At 33.3% G+C, this 18,784-nt stretch overlaps 1 protein-coding gene and 1 long non-coding RNA gene across 2 annotated transcripts in view; one reads left to right on the top strand and one right to left on the bottom strand.

Moving 5' to 3' along the window:
* The window catches only part of LOC119643656 (plasma membrane calcium-transporting ATPase 1), a 192,817-nt gene extending 176,918 nt beyond the window's left edge, over nucleotides 1-15,899 (bottom strand). Inside the window, exon 1 of the mRNA XM_038043044.1 lies at nucleotides 15,811-15,899. The gene's annotated coding sequence lies outside the window, so the exon portion shown is untranslated. The remainder of the gene's footprint in view (nucleotides 1-15,810) is intronic.
* A 555-nt stretch (nucleotides 15,900-16,454) lies between these two features.
* LOC119643672 lies at nucleotides 16,455-17,636 on the top strand. Its single transcript, XR_005248374.1, has 2 exons — nucleotides 16,455-16,583; nucleotides 16,800-17,636. It is a non-coding gene; the product is annotated as an uncharacterized LOC119643672 (long non-coding RNA).
* The last annotated feature ends 1,148 nt before the right edge of the window (nucleotides 17,637-18,784 follow it).

Below are 18,784 nucleotides of genomic sequence, written 5' to 3'. Positions count from 1 at the left end.
AGCCATCTACCGAAAAAATAATGGATTTCTTTTTCCCCAAACTAATAATTTACTTTCGGAATCAAGCGCCTATTTAGTGTTTATGTTACAATGTACAATGATGAAATATGAACTACAATTCTTTTTCTTATACGCGTTTATTAGCACAATTAGTTTTAAAAAAATGTGCGACTTTCAGTGCGTTTATCCAAAGCTAAGGAAAACCGTACTTAATTTATTTGTGAACTCACTTTAACTGATTTCGTTATTTGTCTATTATATATACTATTTTCTTTCTCCTGCCAAATTGCCATTTCCTAAAGGGTTTCCTATATATATACGCTGGCTGTCCTTCAGTTAGTATTTATTTCAATTGAAAATTATAAATTCCATATTAAACTCGCATAAACCCCAGCTGATTCTCTATCTCCTAAATCACCACCACAATCTGAATCGGTAAAAATATTGAGCTCAAGATAGCAAATCTTAATAAAAGACATGCGATGTTCAATTGTTCCCCATAAATGTTCCCGTTTATCACTATCAAGAGAGCAATTTAAATAGGACATAGAAAAGGCAATGTCAATGCACACTCCCATTGTAAGGTAAAACTGTTTCTCCATATGGAAATAGCGGTTGTGGTGATTTGCGCGTATTAGTATTAATAACATTTTCTTATGGTTTTGCACCAATTGAATAAATCTCCAATAATTCTTTTCTACGAACACTTTGACTTTGAATTGTTAGATTCTGTTTAACTTTTCTCTTTAACTGGACTAGATGTATTTACCAATTCAGCTGTAATACTTCCATCATCCACTTATATAGCTAAAATAATGTTTTTACCCTCTATTTTATCATTATAAGCAAATGAATCTTGTATAATAATTTTAAAGGAAAAACTTTTTAATATTTTCGTAAAATGTCTATTGTAGCATATCGTTGCTTAAGTACAGGTTCTCCACCAACTTCCATACCTTACCGCTTCTTTACTCAACATCTTTATTATTGTAACGTACGTTGAAAATATTATACTAATGTTTATTAAAAAGCAATTCATATATAAGAAAAATTAAATATAAAGTTTTAGTAAATGTGAGTAAATGAGGTTTACCGGCATGGCTTTATAACTTAACGTAGCTTTGGACCTGCTCCCTCTTTTCCCATTTTACGTCGTTTATTATTGCAGTTGTTGACTAGCTCGTGTTCTAACATTTCCAACAATCGCTCTGTTACATTGCTTTTCGTCCGTTTTCCAAAAAATATTTGACGTTCTGGGACTTTTGTTGAAACATTTTAAGTGGATTTTAAAGCCTTTTTCAATTCACCGTCTAATTATTGCTTCTTCGGATTCCTTGTCACGTTCATTGCTTCTGTCCGCTTTTCACCCTGATTTTCTAATTATCTTGATTTTATATGCTTATGGCTTGTTTTATATATCCATAAAGCAATGTTGCCTTCACATCAAACTGTGACACTTTGTAAATCAAAGTATGTAACATAAAAATCATCTGGATAATGGTAAACATCACAACAGTTCTAAAAATTTGTTCATAATCAATTCTATGGTTTTGATTAAAACTAGGTACTATCGAGCGACATTATACCGATCAACGGTGCCATTTTCGTTAAGCTTAATCTTGCGTGTACACTTGTTTGTCAGAGCAGTTTTATTTTCAGATCGACCAGTTAAATCCCACGTCTCCATATATTCATCCACACCCTACTTTCACTCCACGGTAAACTCACTTGAAATAGCTTTCTTATAATTTTCCGTTTCTTGGTTTTTAGCAAGGAACTATAAAAATTCTTGCCATGTTCTTTGTTTCCACATTTAGGATTATATTTACGTCCCAACGTTATCGACACATGTTCCGTATTGTCTTGTAAATTGAGATGTTGCGCATTTTTTTTTTTTTTCTTGCTTTATTCTCTGATCTAAGCAACTACTTTTATCTTCTTTAGAACCTAATTTAGGAATTCCAATCAGCTCACAATTCGCATCATTACAATTTACAATAATTTGAGATTCTCGTACGTCTCTAATCAGCACATTTCGTGAAATTTCAAATCTTCCTCAGATTGTCGTTCAAGTTTTTATACCATTAGATAAATGAATATGCTATGCGCAGCTAAAGATTAGTAACATATTTAGTTATACATTCCATTAATTACTTTTTGTTAACAAGTATATTAACAAGGTGTATTCGCGATTAAAACCTACCGATTTGATTCTTGTGTTAGGCGATTTGCAGCTTTCAAACGTGATGGGGGCTTTCAATGGTGATCATGGTCATTTCACATCTGTTAATTTTCCCGCTATGTATTACCCGTTATTTGAAAATATATATAACCTTTTATTGTTTCTAGTTACTGATCTTTTCAATTTCAATGGCAATTTCTGATATTGTTTTGCGGAAAAACTTGCGCATTTGGCTGTTGTGTAGAGAACCTTGATTATTCCGCTTGCCGTTAAAATAAGAATTCTTTTTTTTCGCAATTTCTGATATGGGTTTGCCGAAAAGTTTCCGTTTTTGGCTGTTGTGTAGAGGGGATCGTGATTATTCCTTACAAAGACCCCGTTAGACTACGACGTGCTCCTTCACCTTCCGTATTACTTTCCATGAAGCAAAGAAATATTTGTACTCATCCAGCAAACTCATTTAAATTTTCGCAGTGAGGATATTGTGATAAAAAACTCACATTTGATGATTTGAGATAGCAACAAGACTAGTTTAAAGCTCGACCTCGCTCCTCGTAAGCTACTAGAAACTTTAACGGTACGGCATCAGGCTCACGTCAAGCTTGCAACATTAATGTTGTTTAACTATCAAAGGCAGGAATCCACATCAAATGCGCTAGGATCGTTACACCAGCATTTCGTCATTCTCTTTTCTACGGCTAGGCAATATAAGGAGTCTAATAAATGCCGGTATTTGGTATTGACCTTGTTGAGGAATACGATTCACATCCATCACGAGGAAGAGATCAAGTAAAGAGCTATTATAAATCCGACTAAAATGGTTTGGAATACGCGTTCCACTGATAATCTGAATCGTGAACGAAAAACTTTTCTTAATAATGAACTTGTAAATGAAACTGTATTAAAATCGCTAATTTAGATTGCATTTGTATACCAATTAATAAATGGTTACATTTTCTAATATCACCACGCGACAAATATATAATTCCTATTAATAGTTTACCTATAAACTTCAAAGATATCTCAACAAAAACCTGTCAATGCTTCCTTTCTGCATATAATCACAGATAACTCTGGACTTAATTTTCTCTGGTATGTACAGGCAAACTACTTCACCGCGTGACCTGATCGTGACGCCTGATCATTCCTGGAAACTCGGAACATCAAGCAATGTTAAACCTATAACATTACTTGATGCACATTACGTTGATCATGTTTCCATTACGCCAATAACGTCATCAAAAAGATTCTTAATTGAAATGGCATATGTTGGGTTTATTGATAGTTAATTTAGAGCCTAAAAAGGCGCTGCTTTCTACCACAGAACCAATGTTCATAACCATTGTTGATGTTAAAAATCATTCCAATGTATAAGCGCAAAAAATATGAATAACCCTAATATACCTTTACAATACCTGCAAAATGTCATTTCAATAACATCATCCATATTCGTTGTATGTAGATAAAAAAATAGTGAATAGATGTATAAGAAACATGCGTACACACAGATATCATAATCAAAACAAAATAGGTAAAAATGGTTAAAGAAAATTAAGATATAATAAAAAAATTGCACCAGTACGATAATTAACTAAATTCATGCAAGAAGTGAGTTTTTTATCATACTTTAGTAACAGAATGAAAACCTGAACATCTCTAGGGGAAAATGATGAGTTATTGCCTTCAAATGCAGAAACTTTGATCCCATAACTTGCTAGAGTTTACAAAGCTAGCTTTCTAACGGGATATATATCCCGTGATTGCAACAAAGCCTTAGTGATCTTTACATCGAAAGCGGGGATCAAAAATTAGCGCCTGCCAAAAGCATATAGACCCATTTGCTTGTGTTGCTTTCTGTTTAAAACAATGGAGAAAGCCTTAGACGACCCACGGTGGAAAGGAAGAGATGGTGTACAGACGGTTAAAAACTGGCAATAACAATGGGATATTATCCCACCATATTCCAAGCAAATATCTATGCAATCTCTGCGTTTACCTCCGACTATCTAAGAAGATGATACAAGAGAGAACTGGTCTGCATTTGCTCTCACAAACAAGCCGCCAAAAAGGTCCTAAAATGGCAAATAATAACATCCAGGTTTGTCTTGGAGGGTTAATGATTTAGACATGCACAATGACATGCACGTAATATAGGTGCCTTGCCATTCGGGTATTGAGGCCAACAAAAGGGTTGACTGTCTAGCAAACAACGAGACCTGAGCGGTCATGTTGCATCCTGAACCTTGTTGTGGCGTACTAAGATAACATATTAATAGGCTGGCAGCGCGATGGAAAAAATTAGATTGTAATTGGAAGTAATGTGCAGGACAACCGTAAGCAAAAAATTGATATCTTCCGGTAAAGCACACAAACTACTACAACTAAGAATGGGCGACCTACGCTTGGTCACAGGCTTCTGTACCAGACGTAATTGCCTCAGGTACCACCTGGAAAATTTAGGTATCTCCGATTCATCCATATTTTGCCAAGGGACGAGCGACACGTCACAAAACATTTTATGTGAATGTGAGGCCATCTGCAGAATCGGATATCAACTGTTTGGCGAGCATTTTATAACACGGGACACAATATGGTGCTCCGAAGTTGGGTTCATAAGAATCTAAAACCTGACGGTTAGAGGCATGGGTAAATATAATAGATCTTTTAGGTCGCGGTACGGATTGCTCATTCAATTAATAACAATAATATTGTCTTCCAAGGCATTGCATCTACATTATTCTGCGAAGCTGCAAGATTGTTCTTTTGATTTTAGCCAACAATCTCCAAATCACCACTTGCCGCGGGCCTAAAGCGCTACTTTTTTCCTCTGCATTTAGCAAATTCTATTGAATCGATACCAAATCTATTAACCCCAAACAGGTCTCTTATACTTCTCTATTGTTTTTGTAAGTAAATTTACCTGTAAATGACTCAGAATTATCAACTTTATAACTTTCTATAGCAAATACAGCCTGGCATGCTTGTCCAATGACTGTCGCTTCTACATACAATTCATCAATTTTCAAACAATTTTTAAGAACTGTAACAATAATATTTGGACGAAGTATATGCTTTCGTACATTATTGTTATCCCTCTCAAGTGTTTATTTAAGTTTAGATGCATTGCTTTCTTCAAATTTCTTGTTACGGGTAGTTTGGTTTTGATTTCACTCAATTATGATAATATGCCTTTTTGGACTAAACCCGTAAGATTTTGAATTTGTTTCTTTAACCGTTTGAGTCCGAGACGGTATTGAAAAACCACTGTCGAAGAATCCCAAACAGCGCGATCGCGTTTTCCCCATATATGTACGAAAATACCCTAGCAGCGCGATAGCGCTTGTTTAATTTTATGTCGAGAACACAATTTTTTCAACGCTCCGTCACTTTTACTGCAGTATGCGAAGTGATCGGACGTATTCTTCAGTTAATAATTCTTTTCATTATTAATAATTGGGTGTTTTAAAATGATTAGACGAAGCAACGCAAAAAGTAAGTGAAAAATTAATCTCGATTAACTATTTAACTTTTCTAAATTTGGTGCATTCCTAAATAGGTATAATCAATCGAAAAAGAAAATCTGTAAGCACAAACACGAATCCATGTGATCATATTATCATTGACGATGACGGCTGTTCCGGTGAAACGCATAAGACAAAGAATTCTGAATAGCGCTCGACTTCGACAATACGTTAAGCATCGTCAGTTGTCCACAATGCTCGAAATGTGCTGGTTTTCTCGACATAAAATCTGAACAGCGCAATCGCGCTGCTTGGGACTCAAACGATTAAGGTATCAAATGAAAGATTCGTCTACGCATTTTTTGCAGTCAAAATTAATTGCAGTCCTATTTTTAGAAAAATAATCTTTACTGCCTGAGTCTTTCTAGGTATATTTTATATTACAGAATTATAATGCTGGCAATCAGTAAAAATTTTTACTGGAGGACGAACAATATCCACAAATAAAAGTCATTTTGTGTAATATTAATAATTTTTATGTAGTGACAAATCAAATGTATTTGTATAATTTTGGGTTGTGCTAACGAACACTTTTTACAATTTGTTTACAATGCAAAACTTTGAAATTATTTTATAATATTCAATTATAAACTAGACTAACATTTTTCATTTAATTGTCCATATACAATTTTTTTTTATGTCTTGTCAAAAGTTAAGAATAGGTTGTTTTCGAGCAAGGTTACAAATTTTTTCTGTTCTCTAGCCATGACGTTGGCAAATTTTAATCCGTTTGATTTTGGTATTAAAAAAAGGTTGCCAAAGCACTTGAACACACATCAAATGATGTATTCAATGGCGCTATTTTGCATTTCTGCGATTCGTATCAATTCACAGTAAACGTTTTAAAAAAAATTTTCCTATGTTATTTTAATTGATAATTTGAACCTTGTACAAAATGTGGAAAAATAGGCATACAAAATTGAGCATGACTGGTTGCCGATTTTAGCTGCAAACCAAATTTGCATGTCTTGCTTAATAAAATCTTTAGGAAAAATTTGACGGTTCAGTATAAGTTACAATATATTGCAATTTACGATATTCCGTAACGACTAAGATAGAATAAAAATACAAATATGTCTGAAAAATAATTCTATCATCAAGCCACTTACTGGACTAGGGAATGAATGATGAATGGTACACTGCTGTTCTTTTTTTGGGGGCTATATACTGGTAGAGCTGGGCACAATATTGAGAAAATTACACACAAATTATGGACGATAGAATCAAATAGAATCAACGAGTTGCATCAATACTATCCGACATTAAGAGCAGAAAAGTTTTTACAAGAGCGAAAATCTTCTTTCATTAGTGGTAATTATAAAATGGTTATTAATCATATGAAAAGTAGCTGTAAATTGGGTAGATTGGCTAAAAGATTAGCTTCAGCCTAAATAACAATAACGTTGGTGGTAATTAATCCTATGACGATAAAATTAAAACTATTCGTAAAGGAATCGCTGATGCGAAAGTGTATGTGAGACGAGCTCCTACTTGCCGCTCTTCAGACCCCGCGGTAGAGATTTGTGAACATATGAAAAAGAAAGACTTTGTAGCCAAAAAAGATTACTTTGGCGTATAAAAGAGCTCTAATCACAATTAACAAAAGTCATATTTGGAGCGAATGGCAACTAAGTTGCTAGCTAAGTTATGTTGTTCGTTTCACCCATCTATGCGGTCAGTTTTGGCGACTTATACAATATCTAATAGGTAAGAAGCAACCACACGAACTTTCAAAATTAAATCGCATACACGCCGTATTAAGTGGTACTTACGGAGATAAGCTGCTCTAATGAACATAGCGCTACTTATTTGTGTAAGAAAGAATTGTCGCCATCAGAAATTTTTCAGAATGAGTGCGCGCAGAAAAAGCGAAAGTAATGGTTATTTTTATACTGAAAAACAAAACGATTATTTGGTAAAATGGTTAAAACACTTTGGCGATTAAAACACAATGAATAAATGCACGAGTACTTAAGAACTTTTATGGCATGGCAATACTAAGGCGAATATAGAAGATATCATAGGAAGTGTTTTGCGTGCTGCATTGCTTACAGTAACATTCTTTTGAAAGTGAATAAAAGGCTTCAGAAAGGTCTGGCTTGTTGCTAATCGAAGGGGTTAATCTTCTTGGCATTAAGCATGCCACCTTAGTGCCTGACAAAGCTCCTTTGCTTAACATATTGACGCGAAGGATACCTGGCTGATTTTCAATATTTATTTTAATTTAAATCCAATATGGTACCTAAAATAATTATAGCAGAATTACGAAGGTTAAATAAATAGTTAAAATATTTAAACCTCGTCTTTAATCCCAACTTACGTATTTCGAATTGCGTATTACTTTTCCGATTTTAATATACTCTAAATCGGAATGATATCGGTCTAAATATCTCGGATAATAAGATCTTTAAAATAAAGTAAGTGGCGTTGTGTACGCTGAAGTTATCGTCTTTGGTTAACCAATCTTTTGCCCATAATTTTATCAAAAATTAATTTGCTAACATCTAATTTATATTAATAATATCCTGTTACGTATTGATAACAACGCATTTCAAACATTTTCTCTTTAGGGTTTGGTAAATATAACGTTTTGGGGCTATTATTTTCGTCTTTCTGGACAACTCGTTCGTAACTTCTGGACAAACTGCAAACTTAACAGAAATTTTGCCCATACACGAGATTGAGCAAGCAATGAAATAACTACTAAGCACTACAACTGATTATTGATGACAGGAACACCAAAAGATTCTAAGACTTTACTACCTCTTATTTTTAAACATATCTTTGCACCTTTATGTATTTAATTTTTCATGGTTTATAGCTGCCTTAAAGGCTACTCTGAAAAGCAAATGATTGTGTTACGGATTGCATTGTGATTGCATTCAACATTATTTCTACATTAATTCGAAATATATTATTAACAGCTGGAATTTAAAAATAAAACTTTCAAATTACATTAAGCATTCTGCAACAAATATATATTCTTCTGACCAGTCAATAGTGAATCGTTATAATCACGGTTGCGATCCCAACGCTTTCTATAAAAAAAGAAACTTGGTCTCAATCTCTTTCTTATCACTGCTTTCAGACCAGGTTCCGAAATTTATCGAATCAGTCCAGTTTACCTACATTGAACGTTATGTTAATGTTAGGACAAGTCTGCTAAACATAGACCGACGGAGTTTCTTAGAATTAATTGCTACTAATGTCACACAAACATTAGTGGGCCTTTTATAGCACTCTCATCGCAAGTGTAATTCTACACAACTGTGAAAATTATGCCAAAAAAAGAAGAAAGCTTTCCTTTCGTAGACTGCGAATTGTTTCAGCGAATATACGCTTTTGTATGTTATGAAGCCTAGCTTTCTGTAGGAGTAAATTAGCATGATTTGTTTAAGTACCTTGAAACCTTGGTTTTCAGGCTAAATGAAAAAATTTGAACATGTGGAAAGCAATGTCAATATATTGCAACGAATAAAAATAAACCTATCTCAACAGAAATTAATTTTTACGAAATTTTCTCGTGCAGTGGATTTACTACGTTTAATTAAGTATATTTCTGATTGAATTAAATATAAGAAATGGCTAAAACTAAACAAACACTTTGGTTTAATCAAATTAAACTGCACCGGTACTGCACAGATGTTTTTTTTTTTAAATATCTCGAGGCTCAAATATTTGTACACTTCAGTGTGATGTAGTTCTTCGATGTTACGTCCTGCGAGTTTTCCGTGTATTGCACCGCCTTAAAGAGGAAATTTCGAAATTGCTGAACTTCCATTCTCATTTGTTTAGAAGTGCTAGGTATACGGCACCTAAATGCTTCCATAATATATCCCATGTTTCCTGAATGACTCTGCTCCAAGTTGGAAGGTGTATTTGAAAAGCCAGAAAGTGGCTGTGTGAGTTAAACAACAAAGGAACCACAACCGATGCCTGAACATTGGTGCATTCCTGGCACAAATACTTAGACACACAAGAAAAAAAGCCTGCATTTGACTGAAAGCGGTTCCTCTTGGTTAAGTTAATAATGCCAATTCAGAGCTCATGGATTTATCCTTACAGTTTCTTGAAATTTTTCGTTCGAATATTGCTGCTTTATTATCACGACATTTAAGAAGTGAATGTACCGAGTATTTTGTCTCTATATTCTTACGTTTAAACAATGCCTTCGCTTGTCTTAACTCCACCGGCTTCGAATTAGCTTCTCTTCAGTCCATTTTTGTGTTTTTGAAACTTTTTTACTTTACGCTAATTATTCTGCAATTTTTTACGGTGATATATTAAATAAAAAAATTACTCAAACCATATGTTCTTTGTTTACATGACATTTGTTTTTTTTTTAATATATTCCCCAGACGTACGACTATAAAAGAGACTTCAGGGTGATTTCAACCTTGCGATTTGCGGGATGTTGGTTTTTAAGAAGGTTGTTAGATAAATGACAATTTTTGTTTTTAGTGAATCCATATTTGTTATCATCTGAAACTTTTCGATAACTTTTTTCGGAATATTTCTAAATTTTTAATGTAGATAAGTGAGCAATTATCTAATATTGGCGCAGTATATAATGTAATTCATTAAAAATCGAATCGAAAGAATCTTATTTAGAATTCTCATTCTAGGGCGATGTAACTCGATGCATTTTTATATATATGTTTAAATGGAAAACAAGAGCTAAAACCAACATAACACAACCAAAAAAAAAAGTCGTGCAAACTTATTTCACATTGAGAAACTTTTCTGCGAGTTTTCGTTCAGCTGCTTGTAAGTAAAACAATTTTGTTTGAAATTTACTTTGTTTTCCATTTACAGTTCTTTTCTTTTATTAAAGCAGCTTTGAGCAATCGATGTTTTCTGTGAAAAATAAATATGGACTCAAAACTTGAACTATACATTATAAACATGTTCGGTAAAAATTGAAATTATAACATTGGGTACGCATCGTCAATTTTTACAATTTTGTACAGGTGCTACAGCATCGCCATTAGAACATAAGTGAAATTTTTTAGATTTATCTATTGTACTTTAAGAGTAATGGGCAAAAAACCAATTTTCCGTTACTTTTGAAAAACAGAAGTATTCTCGCTTTACGTTATATTGTAGATGTGTTCTTCAACCGATTTGGCCCATTTTCAAAATCAACGTGCGTGTAAGAACTGCCAATATTTCCGCCCAATTTGAAGTCGATAGCTTAATTTTTGGGACCAGACAAATGTTTACAGCAAAAAATACACTGACGGACAGACGAACAGGAATTTCAGTATTTGATGCTGATCAAGAACATATATACTTTGTAGCGTCTCTGAAGTCTATCTGTCGGCGTTATAAACGTTTGAGAAAATGAATATATCACTAATCTTTCGGTGATGGGTATAAAAAAAGTCATTTTGCATCAGAAGAACTTGCCACTTCATTTTTCGCATTTAATATTAGAAGTTTGCGTTAATTTTGACAGGTTTTTTTTTGAAAAGGTATTTGTTGAGAAAAATTGGTGCAATACACATCAATCAAAATATTTTCCATCATTTTTTACAACTTTTTACCATTTTTCTGACAGCATGGCGATACCGCGTTGGAAGGACGATATTGGTGTAGCAGCGATCCAATCATCGGCCCATTTTTGCACGTCTTCAACGTTATGGAACCGTTTGTCAGCCAAGCCATGCTGGATTGACCTGAAAAAGTGGCAACTAGAAGACGCTATATCTAGTGAGTGCGCTGAGTGTGGCAGAATTTGTCATCCGAGCTGCAACAATATAACATTGACAAGTCTTCTAACGTGTAGCCGAACGTTGTCATGCAGGAGTATGACTTTGCGTTTATTAACCGCTATAGCTGGCCATTTTTACAACTAACGTCGATAGACATCTGCGATTAGTTTCATTTGATTTTAGCAGCTTACAATATACCCCACCTCGCCGGTCCTACCTTTATGACCATGAACATTTCGCTTTAGCGTCCATGTGGATGGCTCTCTTCGACTAACCCAAATCGTAATGGATCCCTTTTTCATTGCCAGCCACAATACCGCCCAGATAACTCTTCTTTCTTTGCCTAGTAAGCAGTGAAGCCAATTCGTGTGGTAGCCATTTTCACACTGGTCTTTTCTATTCCTTTACAATTTGTACCTGTAGAAATCATTTATCGACAGTAACGCAACCATCTAATATTTGTGGCATTTTTATGTTTTTGTTGATGTTTAATTTTGTACTTAATTTCACTTTGGTCGATCTTTGTAAATCAATGCAACTATTATAATTTTATATCCCAAACAAATTCCAACAAATTTTTTTCGTTTAAAATATATTCGGAGATATTGTGAAAATACTTACCGAGCGCTTATTACATTTGTTACAGACATTGGAAGCTTTTGCACGCAGTTTGCTATTGAAAATGGTTCAGAGAAGAAGACCGCAATGGAGCGTAAAATGAATGCAACACCGTTTTTCTTAATAAAATCTTATGGGTATTTGCTCGTTACTCAGAAATTATAAAAAGTCTTAAATTTTTCGTATCTGCTTTACCAAACAGTACTTTTTGCATGCAAAAATTGAAAAAATCAGCCATGCCTACATAAAGTTATAAGTAATTAAATTTTATTTTTTTGACTTTTTTGAGATTTTATGCTTATTTACCATAACGCAAACAAGATAGAATGTTTAAAACTATTTGGCACATTCCTCAAATGAAGATATATTATCTGCCTAAAAAGGGGTTAATTTTAAAATGAATATGGTAGACCCCGTGACCTGGTAGTTTAATTTTTTTTTAATAATACCAGCCGTATAATCAAATAAAAAAATTTTAAAGTGGAATGCAAAAAGCATAGCGGTGGGTACGCGGAATTCAGCCCCCCGCCGAATACAACATTTTTACTTGTTTATAATTAATTTAGTGTCTTACGTATATGAAGAGGAAATTTTGGTGGCTTGAACATCGTAATGAAATTAAATTTTTCTGATAGGTTTTAACGTCATTTAAAACGTGTCAAAAAACTGCACTTGAAAAACTGTGCTCAAATTTTTTATAACACTTCGTATCTTACAATTTTTCGTCAATTTTATACCCTATATGGTGAATAGTAATAATGCATTTTTTTTAATCTTTTATATTAATAATCCGAATTACGCTACATGGTATGGTATCGTATATTATATGACCTTCTTTTAAGAGCGATTTCGGTCCTTTTGTGGTGTGAATAGGAATGCATAAAGTAGGGGAAAGCGTAGTATTTTTAGCACTGGTCAGCTGTTCTCGACCGCTAGTTTCGGTGTCGCTTTCTTCCTTCTTCAGAAAAACCTGTAAGCAGTAGCCTTTCATAGAGATTAGTGTATGAGAACATACACTAATTTTACCCTCATTTTTCTCATTCCTCTAGCTATAAACCTTTCTAACCGCAACCTGCCTATTAATAAAGCTCACACATTTTGAAAAAACTGTTTATTACTTTAATTTGAAACTGTTTACTTTTAAATTTGCCATAATGTTAATCGAGCACAAGTAACAAATAAATAAACTCAGATGGCAATTTACAGTAAATTCGCACACGTAAAAAGTTTACGGATTTCCATAAACGAAGTTTTCGCTATAAGTATTAAGACGAAGCATCTAAGCTAAGCAGTTGAATAACAAAATTTAATTGATATATTCGCTAGAAAATTAACTAAAATAAAGTTTATGACAAAAGAACAAAGGAAGATGTGTAATATCACTTCATATTTTACATTTTGCATTTAGAATGGTCATTTTAATTTACAATCCATCGACACAAACCTGAAAGTTTTGACTCTCATCTTTACAAGACGCAATTAAAAAGCAACCGCGTCACAATTATTGAAATTAGAATTTAAAATACAGCAGCTAAAAACTGAACTCAATGTGAGAAAATTGCATATGTGGCAAAGCAATTTAAATACATAAAGTAAGCTGGAGAGAATATTTTGCATATTATTTTGTGTATAATTCCATAACAAAAGAGAAGCCGGCTCGGTAGCTTAATTGAATAAAAAGGAAACGTAAGCGGACGTTCTAAAGATAAACCTAAATTTTATTTAGAACATCGCAAATGCCATAACTATCATACTACGATCGTAAATGACAAATATGGCGTAACACATGATTTTCCACATCTCAGAGAGAAGTCAGAGCAATAATTCATTTACCCAGCAATAGTTAAACTAAAACAAGTTGAAACTTTACCACCTAGTATTGCTAGGCCGATCATCAATTATCCTACCTGTATCGAATACTGCAGTGAAAAATGAACAAGAGATTTTAGTCGTACAAGTCCAAAATAAAGCAGTAAATTTAGCACAGTGTATTTGTACGGCAAGGCATGATTGTGCAACAACTATTGTATATAATGCCAACAAGTAAGAAAATTATATTTGGCCTCGATTAAATCTTTTATACCAGTCACCCTGCGATACCTGCCATAAATGAGGTCTTTATATGGTCTGTGAAGCTTCGTTCTGAGTGATGCAAACGTTTCGATGAAATAATAAAATTTTTAGATTTTATAATATTGAATAGTATTTAGTCGATCTCGAATAGGTGCTGCAGGACCATCGACAGGATGTAAATGCAAATTTTCACCGTTTTACCTTCTGTCCTTTGTAAGCAACGAGTAAAACACCACGTATTTTATCTTTGAGGTGGTCCAAGTTATGTTGTATGGTATAGGTGCCCTTCGACCGACTTAGCTCAATTTTGCGTGTAAGGGCATCAAGCCTTTGTGCAACATTTAAAGCAGACTGGTACATTTTTGAGATAAAGTTAAAAAATTGTCTCCGCAATGTGTAAATGCCGCTCTACCATTAACTGCGGACTATAATAGAAAATCCGAAATGTGGCAGACCATAATCGTGAGACAATGGAATATTCGGACAAATGCAGAAAATATATTACGGACAAAGAATTATTAAGATCTTAAGAGAAAATATGAGTTGTTGAAATGCAGGAAATAAATTGACAATAAAATACTGAGATTTTAAGCCTAGCAAATCATGGAATCAATTGGATGAATTAAGTCAAATGAAAAATGAATTGAGAGTTCGCTTTTGTTAAAAATCTGACATTTCGATATCCACGCTCTGTAGAAGTTATTTGGTCGGCCCGATCGGCGCTCATTTTGCGTGGTATTGCTGATATTGTAATTTTTTATAATAGTTGAATTAATTCCAATTGTTTTTGCTATTTCTCCCAACGATTTTTCATCACTTCTCAACTTTACAACAGCTTTTCTAATCTCTTGAAGAATTTCTTTGCTGACTTATTAAGGAAAGATGTATTTATAAAATATATAGCGATATTTTTTCGTTGCATGTAGACTTTTTTGAGTTTTTGTGGGATTAAATTATATTTTTTGCTTACAACTCTATCTTCAGCCAAAATAAAAATCTTTGAGGTGTTATTTAATATAAAACGTTAAGAAACATGTTTTTTGACCTTCAACCCATAAATGCAGTTTTTAATAGGAGAAACCTCAACTTTCGGTACTCTATGTAGACTTTATTTCCAACTTTAAATTTTTTGTTTCGTGCGAGTGTTTAATATTCGATGGCAATATTAATTTATGAATAATAGAATATAAGAGGATAATTTAAATACGTAATGTTTAATTATCCGTTTAACGAAAACAAAATTAATATGCGGAAACAATTCTTAAGAAGCTATGAATTTAGAATGAAGTTACTTATACACCTAATAGTATATTCATCCTTTCGTTCCAGAAGTGAGGAATGTGTATAAGGATGAACGAGCTATTATTTATTTTCTAAAAATTTGATGGCATGTGCTTTCATGTGTTTCAACACACAGTTTTTTTTGACAATTCACAAATAAAATCACTGACGAATTCATTGGTAGATACATAATTCACGTAATGAAACTTTAAATGCACGATACAAATTCTACTTGTTCCTTAAATTTGCTGTATAAAAACCAATTTGCTTAACTCTCTGTAATTAACTACTGTGACAAATGCGTGTCTTCATATACGTAAATAAAGGATTATATTAAAATCTGAACTTTTTTTCCCATGAATTCGATTTTACACTGATTGATTGATGATAATCACCAACCATAAAACTAGGAACAGTTTACTTTTTTTTGTTTCTTGTATATAAAAAGATCTTTAATACAAAGACCTAATTGATGACAACGCCTTCTCCATTCAAGTTTCCACACACTAAACAAAGAGCACACACATATACAATGAAAAAAGCAAGTAATACTTAGCCAACCTTTATAATTCAGTGAAAAAATTAAACTGAAATGTTACGAGAGTCAATAGAAGACACAATACACCCAAAAGAATGTAAAACTAATAACGTAACTCTGCGTCTGCATTAAAATCCATTTTATATGATAATATTGAAGCTATGTCCTACACTTTGTAAGATCACTAGTTCCACTCTTTCAGTTGAATAAAATTAGTCTTTACTAAAGTATTAAATAATTCGATATTAATGCTGCACTACTTTTAAATGTACTTATCTGTTGATAGCATTAAAGTAATGGATTATTATATGCATGCAATAGTCATAATATCTGTAAAATCAAATTTTTTTTTCAATTATATAATTTCAGAAAATTTATAATTATGTAATTGTAGTAAACTCCTGAAATTGAGATGTTTGTGTCCTAAAAACCGAAACAATATTCATCCATTCATCATATAATACTTATCGAGACGCAAGGTAATGGACAAAGTATATTTTTAAATTAGGTAACAACGTATGTGTTAGAAACTTTTTTGTGCGTGCCACACAGCATTATATTAAGTAATGTTTTAAATAAGTTTAGCAGTTAAATAATTACTCACTCGTATGCTAAGGAAAACCATGACAAGTCACAAGTCAATTTGTCAATTTGTAGTAAGTTTAACCGAAATTATGTTCGAAAAACACCTGGACATATTTTGAATTTTGAATCTGCGATATGTAAAAAATATATTACAGCTAGCTGGTGTAAGATTCTTACGTGATTGGTCAGGTCAAGATAACTTGAATATTTTTACGCCCTGCCTATTATTTCAAGTTCTACAGACGTTACTCTAAACGAAATTATTATTATTATTATTTTAATTTTAGACTAATGAAATGAATTCTTAGATTAAAGACATTGAGCACTAGCAACGCAGGCTATCGGCTCTAAACGGAATTAATGAAGGGGCAGTGTGCAGTAACGCAATGTTGGTATAAATATAAACAATTTGAACACAATTGGAGCAGTACGACGTAAAATTATATCATTGGCGAAATTTATATTATGTTATATTGCTTAATTTGTTTATGGAGATTGCATATTGCTATTGTAGTCATTGTGTTGAGCACTTAAGTCATCTATATACGTTATACACAATTTTCAAATAGCAACTACAGTCACATATATTAAAAACAAGTATGATGGTTGATTGTTATGTTAAGACGGAGTGTTTCGTTTCGTTTCAAATTTCTACTATGCCTCAGGACCAAAGGGAAGACACAAACGTTAACAAGAGGTTATGAGAAGATAATCACGTATCTGAAAGTCTATGTTTTTGTTTTTCGGCTGGTTTGGGATCGCAGATATGGAAGCATTCATCCTTGGTTGATGAACATCTTGTTTTTGGGATGGGGGAAGTATGCAAAACAGCTGTTAAAAAGACTTTCTCATACTTGTCAATACTTTGCGAAAGCAAAGTAGCTGTTTAAAGTTGAATTTATAAGATGATACAGTTCCAATGCTCTTAATTCGCCAAAGCGTGTAATCAACTTTCAATTTTTTCACATTTCACCATATAATGTCGCTATCATTGATAAGATGGACAGATGTTAATTTATTTATTCATTTATACATGAAATTCATCTACAGAAAATTGCAGTCGAATTCAGTACAAGTTAATAGAAAATCTTACACTAATTGTTTTAAAACTAGTATACAATAAACAGGAAGAAAAAAAGAAGAAGAATATTAAGCAAGTAAGTTTAAAAATAAATTAAAAAGTTAAAAATAATAATTCATGTATAAATAAATAAAAAGAGAGAAAAAAAAGAAACAAAAAAAAAAAGCGTGTACACAACCAGCACAGAAGCACACCCGCAACAAGAACAGATTCAGGTTGCAAGTGAACCACTGAAGCATTGCAAACATGCATAAGCTTGGCAACCAACCCGTCAACCACACAACCAAAAAATTAGATATGAAGAATGGAATGTTACTTTAAGCACGACATAGGTAAATCCGCATATTAACGTAAGTTGCTTTAATAGACTTTAAACAGTCCGATAATCAGAATACTCAAGTATAGACCTAACCAAACACAGCCTTTTGGTAATGTAAGGATCATCAAGCTCTTTGGACCACCTCTTTATAAAACCAAGCGCGGACCTAGCTTTGCTTAACGAGAGCTCAATATGCAAGTTAAAACGTAATCTATGGCAATCTATGGGCCTAAGTCAGTGAACAAACTGTCGTCCTCAAACTTGTGCGAATCAATGAAATACTGAGTATTAAATGACTTTATTCTTGAGGAAGAAAGCTTTCTACATCTATTTAGATTTAGTTTCAGAAAATTCAAATAGCAGCATGCAGCCAAATTATTCAAGTTACTTTGAAGCTGATGTGATTGCGATTCTGCGGAGAAAGAAGAAAACACTTTCCCATCATCAGCATACATTAAGATCTGGCTGAAATTAACCACCGATGGAAGATCGTTAATGTATAAACTAAATAAAATGGGACCTAAGTGACTGCCTTGAGGTACGCCAGACGTCACGGGGAATTCATCCGAGGTGATGAAGTTAAACAAAATCCTGAATGATCTATTGTGCAGATAAGAGCTTGTCCATTTTACTAAACAGAAGCCAGACGCTTGAAGTTTAAAGATAAGTGAGTTATTGTTAAGCAAATCAAATGCTTTGCTTTAATCAGTATATATTTCATCAGTGCGAGAGCTACTAGAAAAAGGCTTGAAAACATGACAAGTACACTCTAATAAATTGGCGACCGTAGATCTTCTTTTCCGAAACGCATGCTGGTGTGAAGAAATATACGAATTAATGGCAAAGGTCAAACGCTGAGTCACAATTCGGTC

Source organism: Glossina fuscipes, unplaced genomic scaffold (assembly GCF_014805625.2).
Source record: "Glossina fuscipes isolate IAEA_lab_2018 unplaced genomic scaffold, Yale_Gfus_2 61514, whole genome shotgun sequence".
Classification (NCBI taxonomy): domain Eukaryota; kingdom Metazoa; phylum Arthropoda; class Insecta; order Diptera; family Glossinidae; genus Glossina; species Glossina fuscipes.
The sequence above is the reverse complement of the archived record's forward strand: the minus strand, read 5'-3'. Positions and strand labels throughout refer to the sequence as shown.